General features: G+C 30.7%; 1 protein-coding gene across 1 annotated transcript in view; it reads right to left on the bottom strand.

The window, feature by feature from the left end:
- The window catches only part of LOC136975178 (uncharacterized), a 35939-nt gene extending 23567 nt beyond the window's left edge, over positions 1-12372 (bottom strand). Inside the window, exon 1 of the mRNA XM_067270214.1 lies at positions 12219-12372. The gene's annotated coding sequence lies outside the window, so the exon portion shown is untranslated. The remainder of the gene's footprint in view (positions 1-12218) is intronic.
- Positions 12373-13036: the final 664 nt, after the last annotated feature.

Genomic DNA, 13036 nt, shown 5'->3' with positions numbered 1-13036 from the left:
GCGCTTTAATAGGGTAGAAAAATTCCCATCTCTATTAATGGTAGCAAATATTATCCGAAGCTTCGTTTCCGTTTCGAGACCCGCGGGGACCAAAATAATATTCTTATTAATATGACGTAGACAGAAAATGTCAACGGGAGATTCTCGTCCCCGGATAGTAATATTTCCTCGTAATTATATCCGTGACCAGTCACGAGTCATCGTCTATCAATGGACCACCGAGCGTGACTGGCAACGAGCAACGCTTTATTTACCAAGATGTGTGAGGTATCTTCGGAGAACATCCGTATTTCAACCACGGGGAACGACGTTTAAGTCTTGTCTACGAGAACGATATCCACATTAATTACTGATAAAATGCCTCCTCGTTAAAGGCCAAACCGTAACACATTCGAGAAAAATTCTATTCAACCGTTATTGAAGATACGGAATTTATTAAATCATTTATTAACAACTTTATTAAATCTTATCCGACGTATGTAAATACGGTAATTACAAAGTGTTGGAAGATATTTAAATTTTTTAATTATTTTTATTATTATTTATATATTAAAAAATACTAATTTTTCAGTGTTTTATCAAATGTTTCTAATAAAGTAGCCCTTTATTTTCGTTTCAAATATATTCAGAAAGTTTAAAATCGCCGTTATGTGTAATCTCCGAAATAATATTTATCATTCTTCGTGCCTTTTATTTTGTTTTTTCTAGTGGTGTGACGAGGCGAAAGTAAAGAGGATGTGACACGTTCCTTATATGGCTCCCGATTTGTTGTGATAGCTCGGTAAAGAATTCTCGTCATGCCCTGTCATTCGAGATGTTTCATCTTCAGTACTCACTTCTTTGATCACCGCATCGAAAGTACGAATTGCCTCAGTTTTAAATTACGAGACGAGAAAAGGAAAGGGCATATATATATACCCAAGAGAATAGAAAAGATAAAAACTAGTCGACGGATACATCCCGCTTGTTCATCAAAATAAATATTACCACAGCGAAAGGATGACGTTTAATCAAAATGTGCGATTCCGCAACGTTCGATACGGGATAATTTGTGGAAAATTAGAACACGTTTCTAGAAATAAAACTATAAAAATAAGTCTGTCGGAACGGGAACAAAAAAACAATTGTGATTAGCTAGAAAAATGAAAGAATGGTTTTCCATTTGAATGGGTGTAATGACATAACGCTGTTTGATTCGTAATTAAAGAGACAGAAATAAAAAAAAGGATCACCAAAGACTTTCTTCTTAATTATTTTTTGGGAATTCACTTTTATTTTAGTCCATTACTTATTCATAACTTAAAATTTCAAAACTAATTTATTATCCAGATAAAATTAAGTATTTGGGATCTTGGCAACCAACCCGAAAGAATAACGTTTGCTACTCTTTTTTTAGTGAGGTAAGCGAATGTATTGCACTGAATAACGGAAAAAAACCCGGCTACTCGATTAAAATCTAGGAGTTATTAGAAACGATTTAAAAATATATTAATTTAATACACTTTTTTTTCCTATTATTAAACTTTAAAATTTTCCGTAAAGTTTATAATTCTTTAAACTCGTTAATTAACGATTAGAATTGATTTTAAAAGTGAGAATTTTTATAAAAAGTCTAATATTCCGTTTCTATTTATGAATTAATTTTAATAAATTTATGAAATTTGTCGAGAATGTCGACACAGATGACCGAAATGCCTCGCTCTCTGACAGTATTGTCGGTGTAAATTCCTCTACGTCGAACACAAATGAATTGTTCACTACCAACAAAAATAACCCTGTTGTAAGTAATTAGTATATTAAGAGAAACTGATTTAAGCCAGTTTGTTTTAGTTCTCGCAATAAATAATATAAGTTGTCAAAATTGATTTTCTGTCGTGCGCAGAAAAGAGAATTATTTTTTGACGGAATACTTTCCTCCACTATTTCCCGATCGATATTCAAACGAACAATTACACTCTCTACTATTTCCTTCTGGTTTTAAATTCTAACGACGTAAATATTTCGATTTTTTACAGTTTAACTTATTTTATAAACAATACTAAGACTTCGGCAAACAAAATTCTATTTTTAGCCTCTTGCATTCTAGAAAGTCGTTTCGGTAGAAATATAACTTTATGACATCGATTTTATGGAGTAGACGAAACTTTGAATATCTAAAGATTATTCGAATACAGCGGCGCGTTATAGCTTTATGGGGGCCCAGGCAAATTTGAATTAGGAGGTCCAATGTACCGTGTTGACTTCAAACGTTCTTCTACGAGGGAATTCTTCCCTCCAAAAAATACCAAATTTAAATTTCGATATTCTTACTACAGTAACGAGTTTATAAAAGATTGGTTCGGGGCCCTCGGGCAATAATTGCCCTTTTTCTCCATAGAATGACGCGCTACTGTTCGAATAGCACTTTACTTCTAATTATTCTGTAAAAAGAAACATTAATAAAAATTATAATTTAATCACAATAAGTAGAATTTTACTCAATTGTTTCGCAATAAATAGAGAATATTCTATACAAAATTAACGATACGTCTACGTAGTTGAGTAAATAATAAACAAAGAAAATAGCCGTCGAATACAATATTTATAGAAATCTTTTCTACTATTGGATAAATATTACAAGATAAGCTATTTTGTTTATTTTATTACCTCCTTAGCTTTATATAGAGTAAAGAAGCCTAATCGCAGACATTGGCTAGCAGTTTTCGAAAGGAAAATGTTTTGTATTTTACGATGCGGGAAGCTATTGACAAGTATGGCAAGCCATTTTGATAAGAATGTAAGTTCCGAGGTAAATGGGGAAAACACCTATGAGCTATCCATTACCGCTTACTCTCTTCAGTTCTTTTCACTAGAAACGAAAAATATTCGAATTCAATTTTCTTTGAGAATCCACTCGAACTACATCGAAATATTTTCTTAGATGAAAGACGAACTCCTCGGAAGCTATAAATGCGACGACTTTCTTGCATTTTCTCTCTTTCATTATTGTAAATAGGAGTAATGTTTGTTAAATTCATATTTTCATTCGATTTTATTCGACGACGAAGTAAATTGAAACTGTCAAACAATCGTTTCTATTGCTTTCCGTGTATCTCGACTAATTAAAGTTGCCTACAGCTTAAAGTAAGTCTCGTTCCGATCGCAGTCGTTGATTGTAGTATTCGTTAAAAGGCATTATCCTCATTAAATCTGATCTCTAAGCATTTTTTTTCCTCTTTCTTTTTTTCCATTCCATAACGTAAAGATTTAATGCAATTATTTTTGGCGTCGTGAAGAATAGTTTCTTGTTGGATTTTAAACTTCACACCGTTTTCTTTTCGTCGCTACTTTACTGTAAAATTCCTATAAATACTACTTTCTACGGGGGTCAATCCACACGAGACAGAGGAGACGTATCCACCTCCAATATTTTTGTATCGACAAATTGCCCCCGACCAACGTGTTTTTACTTTACACCATACTACAAACTAACTATAATATTATATATATCCCCTCCAATATTTATACATTCGACCGCGATGCTACTTTTCTTCAGTTATTAGTAATTTTAAATTGTTAAATACATTTTAAAATTTCATATTTTAAACGAAATGACTGAAATACGAAATTGAAAGAATGAATTTAATCATTTAGTATTTTATTATATAATTCAATGTTTTTCTTTTCATAAATAAAGAAAATTTAAATGAATATGTCTTTAATCTAAAGTAAATTACGCTCCGAAGCAAATAGATAATTTATTTTTGAAAAGAAATTAGCATATCGGTAAAGCAATAAAAAAGATAAAAATATTCATTAAGAATGAGCAGCGTACTCTTTTAAAAGATGTTTAACCTTTAAATAAAGTAGGAATATTCTACATAAAATATAAATTCAGAAGAAACGAGACTATTTCGAATTATTCAAAAGCTAAAATATGCGATTTTACACGTATCGATTCTCTTACAGATTCAGAGATACCAGAAATGGTGAAAAGACGTGATCGATACGAATACAGTAGTTCAAACCGGTGATATTGAAGGAAAGTTTTTAAAATAATTCGGGTGATTATTTCCGAATTGATGCAAAAGAATAGAAATTCCTTTCTTAAATGGGAATGCAACTGAATTCCATTCGTGTCATCCTGCTATTTACTTTCATTTCTCTCTGTTTAAAAATACTTCGCAAGCGATTAATGAACTTCGAAAGACTTCTAATTTCTTTAACTACGTGTCTAAAAGTGAATCAAACTTATATGATTATTCATTTTTAATTTATTTACTAGTAAAAATACTAAATTTATTTCTTTGACTGTCTTTTCTGTGTTATAATTGTTATATGCGTATGCTTTAGATCCGAGTTTCTTAAAATATGGCTGCAATTCGATACCGATCTATGGAAAATTTTAAAATACATTACAAAATAATAAATTTGATGGTCTAAAACTTTATTATTATTATTATTTAAATGAAATATCTTATTACATAATATTTCACAATTATCATGAGCTTTGTAAGATGATAGTTATGATGGAAATTATCATTTCAGATGAGTGTTAAGGAAAATTACTGTAAACTACAGACTCTTAACTACAAACTTTGGGAAAGACTGATCTAGATCGTTTATTTCTCGTTTAATTCATCTAAGTATCTCGAAGTAATGAATACGGGAGATAAAAAATACACAAAGCGATAAAATTACATCCGTTATTTTATATTTGTCTAAAATTTTTTGAAGATGAAGGTCTTTAAAATTTGACTACGTCTCTGGACATTTTAAAGACCTTCATCTCCCGGCTGCTCTTAATAATTGATAGCGAAATAATTCTTAGAAAAGACAGGAACTATCTGATTTAACTTCAACAAAACAATTATATGTAAGCAAAATGATTTATGAATATCATGAATACCAACAGCTAGAAATACGATATAAAAGCTTTAGTTAAAATGCTGAAATCAAATTAAAAACTGAATTTGAATAAAAATTTGTTAATTCTAAAATTTAACAAGAATCTTAACTATTTGTCTATATTAAACTTTCAAACAAAAATGTAATAATTAAAACTTTTAATTGCATAAACCTAAGTGGCTGCATTTAAAAATTCATTTATCAGTGTGATTCATTATGTAAAAAAACCGACCGGATTATAATTAAATTCGACTTAATTTCCAGTTTCATTGGAAATTTCTACCACGTAACGATAAAAACAGAAAGGAAGAATAATTTCCAAACAACATCCCTGATCAATTAAAGAAAAATAAAAAAATAACAATAAAAAAAAGGCGATTTTCCACCTCGAGCATCCCACCCGAAGCAACTTCCGAAGAACTCTTCTTTAATACATGGACGAAACTAACTCATTTCCACCTATTTTAGCTTAACAACAATATTAACGATGCCATCTACATTATTTATGGGAATTCAATTTTCTAACAAAAATTACTTACCTCTCAGAAGAGAAAGAATGTCCTCGTTTCACACGTCTAACCGATAATTTTGAAAGAACAATTTTACGAGTGTTCCATATGTCTTTCACTTTTTATTACTCTCCAGTTAAATATGAACAAACAACATAAAATATCCTGAAATTTTACAGGAAATCCCGATAACAAAATTTAATAAAAGCAATTTTATTTAAGAAAATAAAAAGATGGCAGACGAACGATTTAAAGAAACGTACTAATGAGTTAAACAAGTTAAAAATCTAGTTTTAGTAATTCGATAAATGGCGAATGGAAAAAAAAATGGCGAGTACATTTTCTTGCTTTTTAATCTCTACGGTGCCCGAATCGATTTTCTATCGGATCGCATCAAACCAAACTTTACAACCCTATTTCCGGAGATAACTTTTAATGTCCAAATGTTAGAGTAAAGTGTCGAGACGATTCTTCTTCAGCTCGGAAATACTCGCAGTTATGGCTCCAACTTCGACGCGGATAGAACTCGAACCGTAAAAAGGAAACCGTTCAAAAAAATACACAGAAATTTAATTGTTTATAGTCTCCTATTAATCACGCCATTCGATTTTATATTTCGGGAGTGACTACGAGCGAAGAGATGACGTCGTAGCGATACCGAAGCGAGCAAAACACCAAGAATTGTTAGATATGAGCTTTGAACAGGTGGGAGCGATCTGGAATATGGCCAAATATTGATAGTTACCGAGCGCCGTGCATGGGAGAGATACAACACAGAAGAAAAGTCGTACGACGGATTTCGTCCGGTATTGTGACGCAACACCTTTACGAGAATGTGATAAATGTGCAATAACCAGTCTTCACTCTTATCTTTGTGTATATTACACAGGCTGCCTGCACACTTATTTTAAATATTTTTATTATTATTATATATTTAAAAAAATATACATCTATTGAAAATTTTAAATCTTATTTTTAATCATCCAATAATGCAATTTAATACATAAACTTTTAATAAATTGTAACTTAATATAAAATTAACCGATCGGCCTATTCTTTAATGGGAAAATGTTTTAGAAGGATATCGAAATTATGAAAAGTTTTCAATAATTTTTTTTCGATTTTTATAAAACTAAAATTCATTTAAATTCTAGGAAATTTTGATATCGGATATATCGAACGGCATAAAAACTAATTAATATTTGATATCCTTCCTTGACTAAGATTAATTGAGAGTTTCTGGTATAAATTTAAATAGCTTAATTGATTCGGAATCGATTTTACAAATGCGAGTGATCATAGATCCACGTGAGTGAACGATTGGTGAAAAATTCCTCTATTACAAAGCTATTTTTATTACGAAAATTATACTTTAGCATGCGGTTACGGTAAAACATTAATTAAAAATTAAAATATGTCGAAAGGTATTTAATATCCGAGCTTACTTTGCATTAAGAAACGATAAAATTAAATATTTATTTAATAGAAATAAATAATAATAATAATAATAATAAAACACTACTCTAAATATAGAGAAAATAAATAATATTTTTGACCTCAGATGTTATTCATAAAATTTTATCTAGAAGATTTATAAAAGCTCCAGTTACAAAAGAATTTCACTTTTTGATCTATGACGTCATTTGTTGTGAAATATTTGGTAACCTCACATTTCAAAGGATAAAAGCGAAAAGGATTACCATTCGATAATCACTTTGAAAGATTTTTTTTTCCTTCTAAATTTGATTTAATCTGATAAAAGAAAATAACGCTGCCAGATTAAAAGAAAGTTTTTTCGATACAAGAATTAAATTAAATTCTAAGTTTTCAGTTATGGAAGAGGAAAAACCTCTTCTTTAATCTGCAAGAGAGGATGTCATAAATCTCTCAGCGTGAGCGATACGGGCAAGAATGCAAAAAGCGTGACTAACCTTCAACACAGAAAATTTCTTAAGTCATCTGTTGTAGAATTTTTTTTCGTTTTTAAGTTAACTAAAGTAACTATTCGTGTGATTTTTATCCATATTTTGATTTACCGTATTATTCGATAAAGAAAAATCTATCCAAACATTTCTGCAATGATAATTAAAGAAGGAAAAAGTTTACGTCGTACTGCTTTATTCCACTCGAACACTCTCATAGATAGTGTGTTGTCCTGTTGGTCACGAAGTATTCGATAAGGCAGCAAAATCGAAGCGGGACGAAAAAACTTTCTTTCTAACAGGGATTTTTCAGTATTATTTTTTTTTTCCAGGATTATTATAGATGCCGAGATTCCGAAAACAGATTTAGACTGAATTTTAAAGTATTGTCCTTACAAATCTGTTTGCGATCGTTTGTCCAAATAATGATTCCTAAGCTTAAGTATTTTCGAAATTTTCAAAAGAAATAAAATAAAATAAAAAAAAGAAAGAAATATTCTCTAGAAGGATCATAAAATTCTTAAATCTGAAACTGGCAATGAACGACATTTTCCGAAAATTTTGTCATAAAGAATTTGTGCTTGGTTTATCTTAAGGAAAACATTTTACCAGAGCTTCAAACTTGTTTATTATCTGATAATACAGCAGAAACTACTCAATTCACTTCGAGTAGTGTTTTAAGATAATCAACTTTGATAATAAAATACATTATATCAATTTAAATATAGAAGTGTGTATGGATTACGTTATTTTAAACGGTAATTTTCTCCAATTTCTACGCAATAAATACAAAGTTTATTTTAATTATTATTAACGCATTAAACGATACATATAAACTCAAATTTTACGTTTAAACTGAATACGTATTTAATGAAAATAAAACAAAATTCAATAACGTTAATATGCTATAGGGCTATATATGTAGGAAACGTGTGAAAATAATCGATTAACGTATTACGAAAAGCGATAATTCGTGGTTACTTTATTTAATAGAATGTTAAAGAAATGTAGTAATTGTACAAAAGAAAGAAGAGAGCAAATCCAATATTACGAAAGTCACTAAAACCGGATTGCCTAGCAACACGTGCTATATACACACGACGACGTCGGGTCTTATAAACAAAAATATTGAATAATTATAATTTAAAAAAGATTAGATAATTCGATTCTGTTCGCTTAATTTTTTATCATTTACGTAAAATGATAACGTAACTCTTAAATTATCCATTCATCGTTAAACTTATAATGATTCGACAAACCTTACTTAAATCGTCGAATGTAAATAATAATTTGATTAAATATTAGAATTCTTAATAATATTCTTTCATCTAAAATTATTTGAATTTTGTCAGACTTCGATCGTTCGCATTATATTAATCTTCAAATATTATTTTATCAGTTTAAAATTACTTCAATCCGAATTTAAAAATCGACTAATTTCATAATGAAAATATTACTTCGTAGAAAATTATTTAATTATTCCTTGAAAGATTACATTATCGATGCAACTTATCGATTAAAATGCTAATTGCCTTTTTCTGATTTTTTTTTAAATTTAAATTTTAATTAGTTCTTTAAATGTTTTAATTGTACTTGTTCGAAATGTTTTATTATTGTAAAAAAAAAAATAACTATACAGGCTATTAGATCCTTCCGAACTAGAATTTGGGATGGAAAATACATTATTTCCCTTTCTAGTAACCAAATTAAACACGGGCCGGATTTATTATATGTATAATTTCGCTAGAATCGAGATTCTTCTTTGATATTCAAACGGTGAATGATTCCTTAAAAGTTTACTTGATCGAGAAATGTAAGTTTGTTTATTTTACTTTGACATTCCGCAACGAATGGCTATAAAATTACAGATTAATGCTTAGAAATTACTTGGTGTTCTAGTCTCGTATTAATTCAATTAACGTCTCTGTCTACAAATCATTCGCAACGAAAAATAATTTCATTCTCACTCCACACAGAAGAAACGATTTGATTAATTAGCAATCCATAATAATAAAGATGTCAATTAAGATGACCAAATAACCCGAAAGGGATTGTTTGTCCGTGTTTTAATTGTTTTATTAAGAACAATCGACATCTAAATGATTTTGCAATTTTTTCCATAACTATTACAATTTGTCTCTTATCAAATAATTATGGTTAACAGTGTAATAACTTTTTTTACGTATATTTTATATTAAAGTAATCTTCGAAAGTCGACTCTCTACAACGATCGAATTTTTCAACAATTGATGACAGTTTTTCGAAATTTGACATGGCCGAGAGTTGGCCGAATTGCATTTTACTAACGCGGTTTCATCTGCCACTTTTTCTCGCTTGAATTGTTAATATAAGAGTACCACCCTAGCCATATGTAGTCAAAGACCTTTTATGTGATTAAGTGCGGGCATTAATATCAAGAAGCCTTTAAACACGGTCTTTTGTCCATTTCTTTCTTCAATGCAATGATATTGCTGTCGCTAATATTGAAATAGTTGGAGGAAAATTAATGGTAATAAAACAGAAATGACATTAGTCGTGTATAGCAATGAAGACAATAATTAAATAAAATTAAATAAATCAAAATTATTTAATCCCTTTCATTTTCTTCCGGCGAAAAGCATTTGTCTGGAGCGTTGAAGAATCTACAATTTAATTTCATTCTTATCATTCTCAAGGAAAAAGAAAATGAAACCAATAATTGTAGTATTAGAAAAATGCAAGTATTCACAGATTTGCTCAATAAAAAAGTAACTAATTTATATTCTGCACTGTACGTAGGCTATTGCATAAGGATAGATTCATCTCTGGGCAATTTTCCTTATCAATTTTGTACACAATGAGCCAGAAGCACCTCAGTTCTTTCATACTTATAGATATGATACCTACAGGGAATAGTTGATGACGTGAGTTCTTAACAGGAAAAAAATAGACAAACAAAAAGTTAAAAAAAAAACTTTCAATTTTTTCAGGTTAGGTTACATTGGTATTGTGACTCACTTCCACTGGGACTCTATCATCTGTCGATCGTATTCTCGTCAAAATTATATTTTCGATCGGAAATTCTTATCAAAAAGAGTGTTCGGAACAATAAATACTCGCATCCAAACAATTCGGAATTACTCTTGTACGCTAAAGTCGATCTTTTATGTTAAAAATTAAATTAGCGATGTCAAAGACGTTACTTTGAACGTTAGACAGTCACCGAATTATAAATTCCCTTCGAGATTTGTACCTTATCAGGCATTTAAAGTGTAAATAATTTTAATGTTTCCAAACTTGTCTTTGTCGACAGATGCTTTAACAAACGGCAGATATCTGCATGCCAAATGGACGTTGTTGTAATTAAGTTTGAGTAGGGCTTCGAATGATGTTTGTCGCTAGCTTGCTAGAGAAAATTACTTCGTATACAATTCACAGTTTCTATTATCCAAGAAGTATAATACGCATGATTGCTAGCACGACTAATCATTATTCAGAGCGGGGAAAGAATAACTGGTGCATAAATACTTATTCTACACTACAACTATTTATGACTATTGTTACAAGAAATCCTTACTGGATTAATTTTCATACGTGATACTGTTTTTTGCTTTACTTATTTAAGTAAAAAATGTATATTAAAAAAAATAACTTGGAATAGAAAATACTCCCGAATGACGTATATCCAGTTCATTTTGTCCTCGACTCGAAAATTAAAATAGATCTAGTAATATAAGAAACTCGTAAAAATGATTAAGTCGCAGTTTAACCGTAAAAAGAAGGAAAAAAAACTGAGAATAATTGGAGAGAAGGAGTTAGTGAATACCGAAGGCGAAGATTGCGAAGGTTTGAAGAAAAGAGCCATTAACAGGTCGGTGTTAGAAACTAATGGAGTCATTAACAGTTGTACGAAATTGACAAGCCACTCGTTTCCAATGACAGTTGCGTTACTTCGAGGAAGAACAAACCGAATCGCAGGTTGAACGACAATGCTCGTATCTGAGAGATCCAACTTACCTAACGAACAGTTTAAATCTTCTTTGTTTCTAATTTTGAATTTTGAAAGAATAGGATCGATCGATGAGGAGTTCTCTACTCGACTACAGTTTCATTAATTCTGAAATACTCATTTGCTCTTTTAGTTGTTTACAGAGGCCGGAAAGCCGAAAATTAATATTGTCAAAGAGGATTCCACAGTCCTACATTAAATCATTTTCTCCTAAATTCTCCTTTATAGTCCGTAAAATGATAAAGCACCCCCTTATATTCAAAGAATAAATATTCATTTTCACCAAAATCTTCCCCAAGTAATAGTAAAATTTCTTTAAATATCGATTTAAAAAAATTTTGAGAGAATATACATTTCGGCATTTATAAAAAGCACGTGCGAATTCACTTTTTTTACTTGAAGAAATAAGAAGGAAAAAAATGGCAGTTTCGGATGATAAGATGTGATTCGATTATGCAGATAATCGTCATCGATCTGGACAAAATAAAAAAAAGTGTACTCTACTAAGGAGGTGTGGCAATCACGTGCTTTCTCCTCACTCATCAATATTCTTTTTGTTACTGATTAATAATAAAAAAAAAAACAATTTAGAAATAGTGCGGTGCGTTTCGAGGCTTCGATTCAACTTTATAGAACGAATTCTTAATGACACTTTAAATCGAAACTAAAAACGTTAAAGAAAATGTACCACTGGAATTATGGTAAAGCCATAAACTATAATATAATCATCCCTCGATGGAAGAAAATTATTACCTTTTTAAGTTAACTAATTAAAATTACAAAAAGAAGTTATACGTGTAAAATTGGGGCTTTTAATTTATTAAATTAATCGAATTACGTTTGCATAAAAACAAAGTTGTTGGAGGAATTAAACGGACAAAAAATAGGTGTAAGGTATACAGTCCTACTTACTTTCCTAGAAACTTTCCCCTGGAGACGTCTCCGACCACAAGGTGTCGCTGTCTGTCCCTCCGACCAGCTGCTGCCTCGACTAATACGGACGGGACGGGCCATTCCAGCACCATAGGGGAGGAGCCACTCTCCATAGTAAGTCTTTACTTCCGTCGCATCTAAAATATACAGCCGTGACGTCATTCCTGATCGAAAAATTATCTTTTTATTCGACTCCATCTTATTCTATTTAATTTTTTGTATAAAACAAAAGTTGGATGATTTAAGCGAGTTTTAATGCAAAATTTGCCAAAGAGAAATGTCCGAAACTCTAAGATTTAATGACTTAATAAAGCTTTTATAATTCATAAAACTGTTGTTTAATGTAACAAATGAGGAAATTTACTGTAGAGTTAATAAAAGCCGACAATGACGTAAGCGACGAATAATTCACCAGCGAATTTCCTCGTGCTTTCCCCCCTTTTATTAATTTATTTTCGCTTAAAATGCGTGCAAGATTTCGAGGCAATTTTTAAGTAATTGTCATTTTCTGAAATTTTCCACGGTGAAATTAATCAGAAGTTTTCCGACCAATCTACCGTTGATGTCAAAACATTCGATTGCGACTTTTATCCACAGTTGAAGATAACCTTTAGCTAATGGTGGGTGAGGAACGTGGGATAACCCGGTGGCCTGTTCTACCCACACTCACGACCATCTTTCGTGGAAGAATAAATAAAATATATATAGAGAGAGACGAGCAATGAGAAAATGACATTATTAATTTTGACAAATTTACTAGTGGATTGTCTTCGAACGTAATTTTGATCGATTTGTAT

The sequence above is a fragment of the Centruroides vittatus genome, unplaced genomic scaffold (assembly GCF_030686945.1).
Source record: "Centruroides vittatus isolate TY-2023 unplaced genomic scaffold, ASM3068694v2 contig_364, whole genome shotgun sequence".
NCBI classification, from domain to species: Eukaryota; Metazoa; Arthropoda; class Arachnida; order Scorpiones; family Buthidae; genus Centruroides; species Centruroides vittatus.
This window is presented reverse-complemented; position numbering and strand designations above follow the sequence as displayed.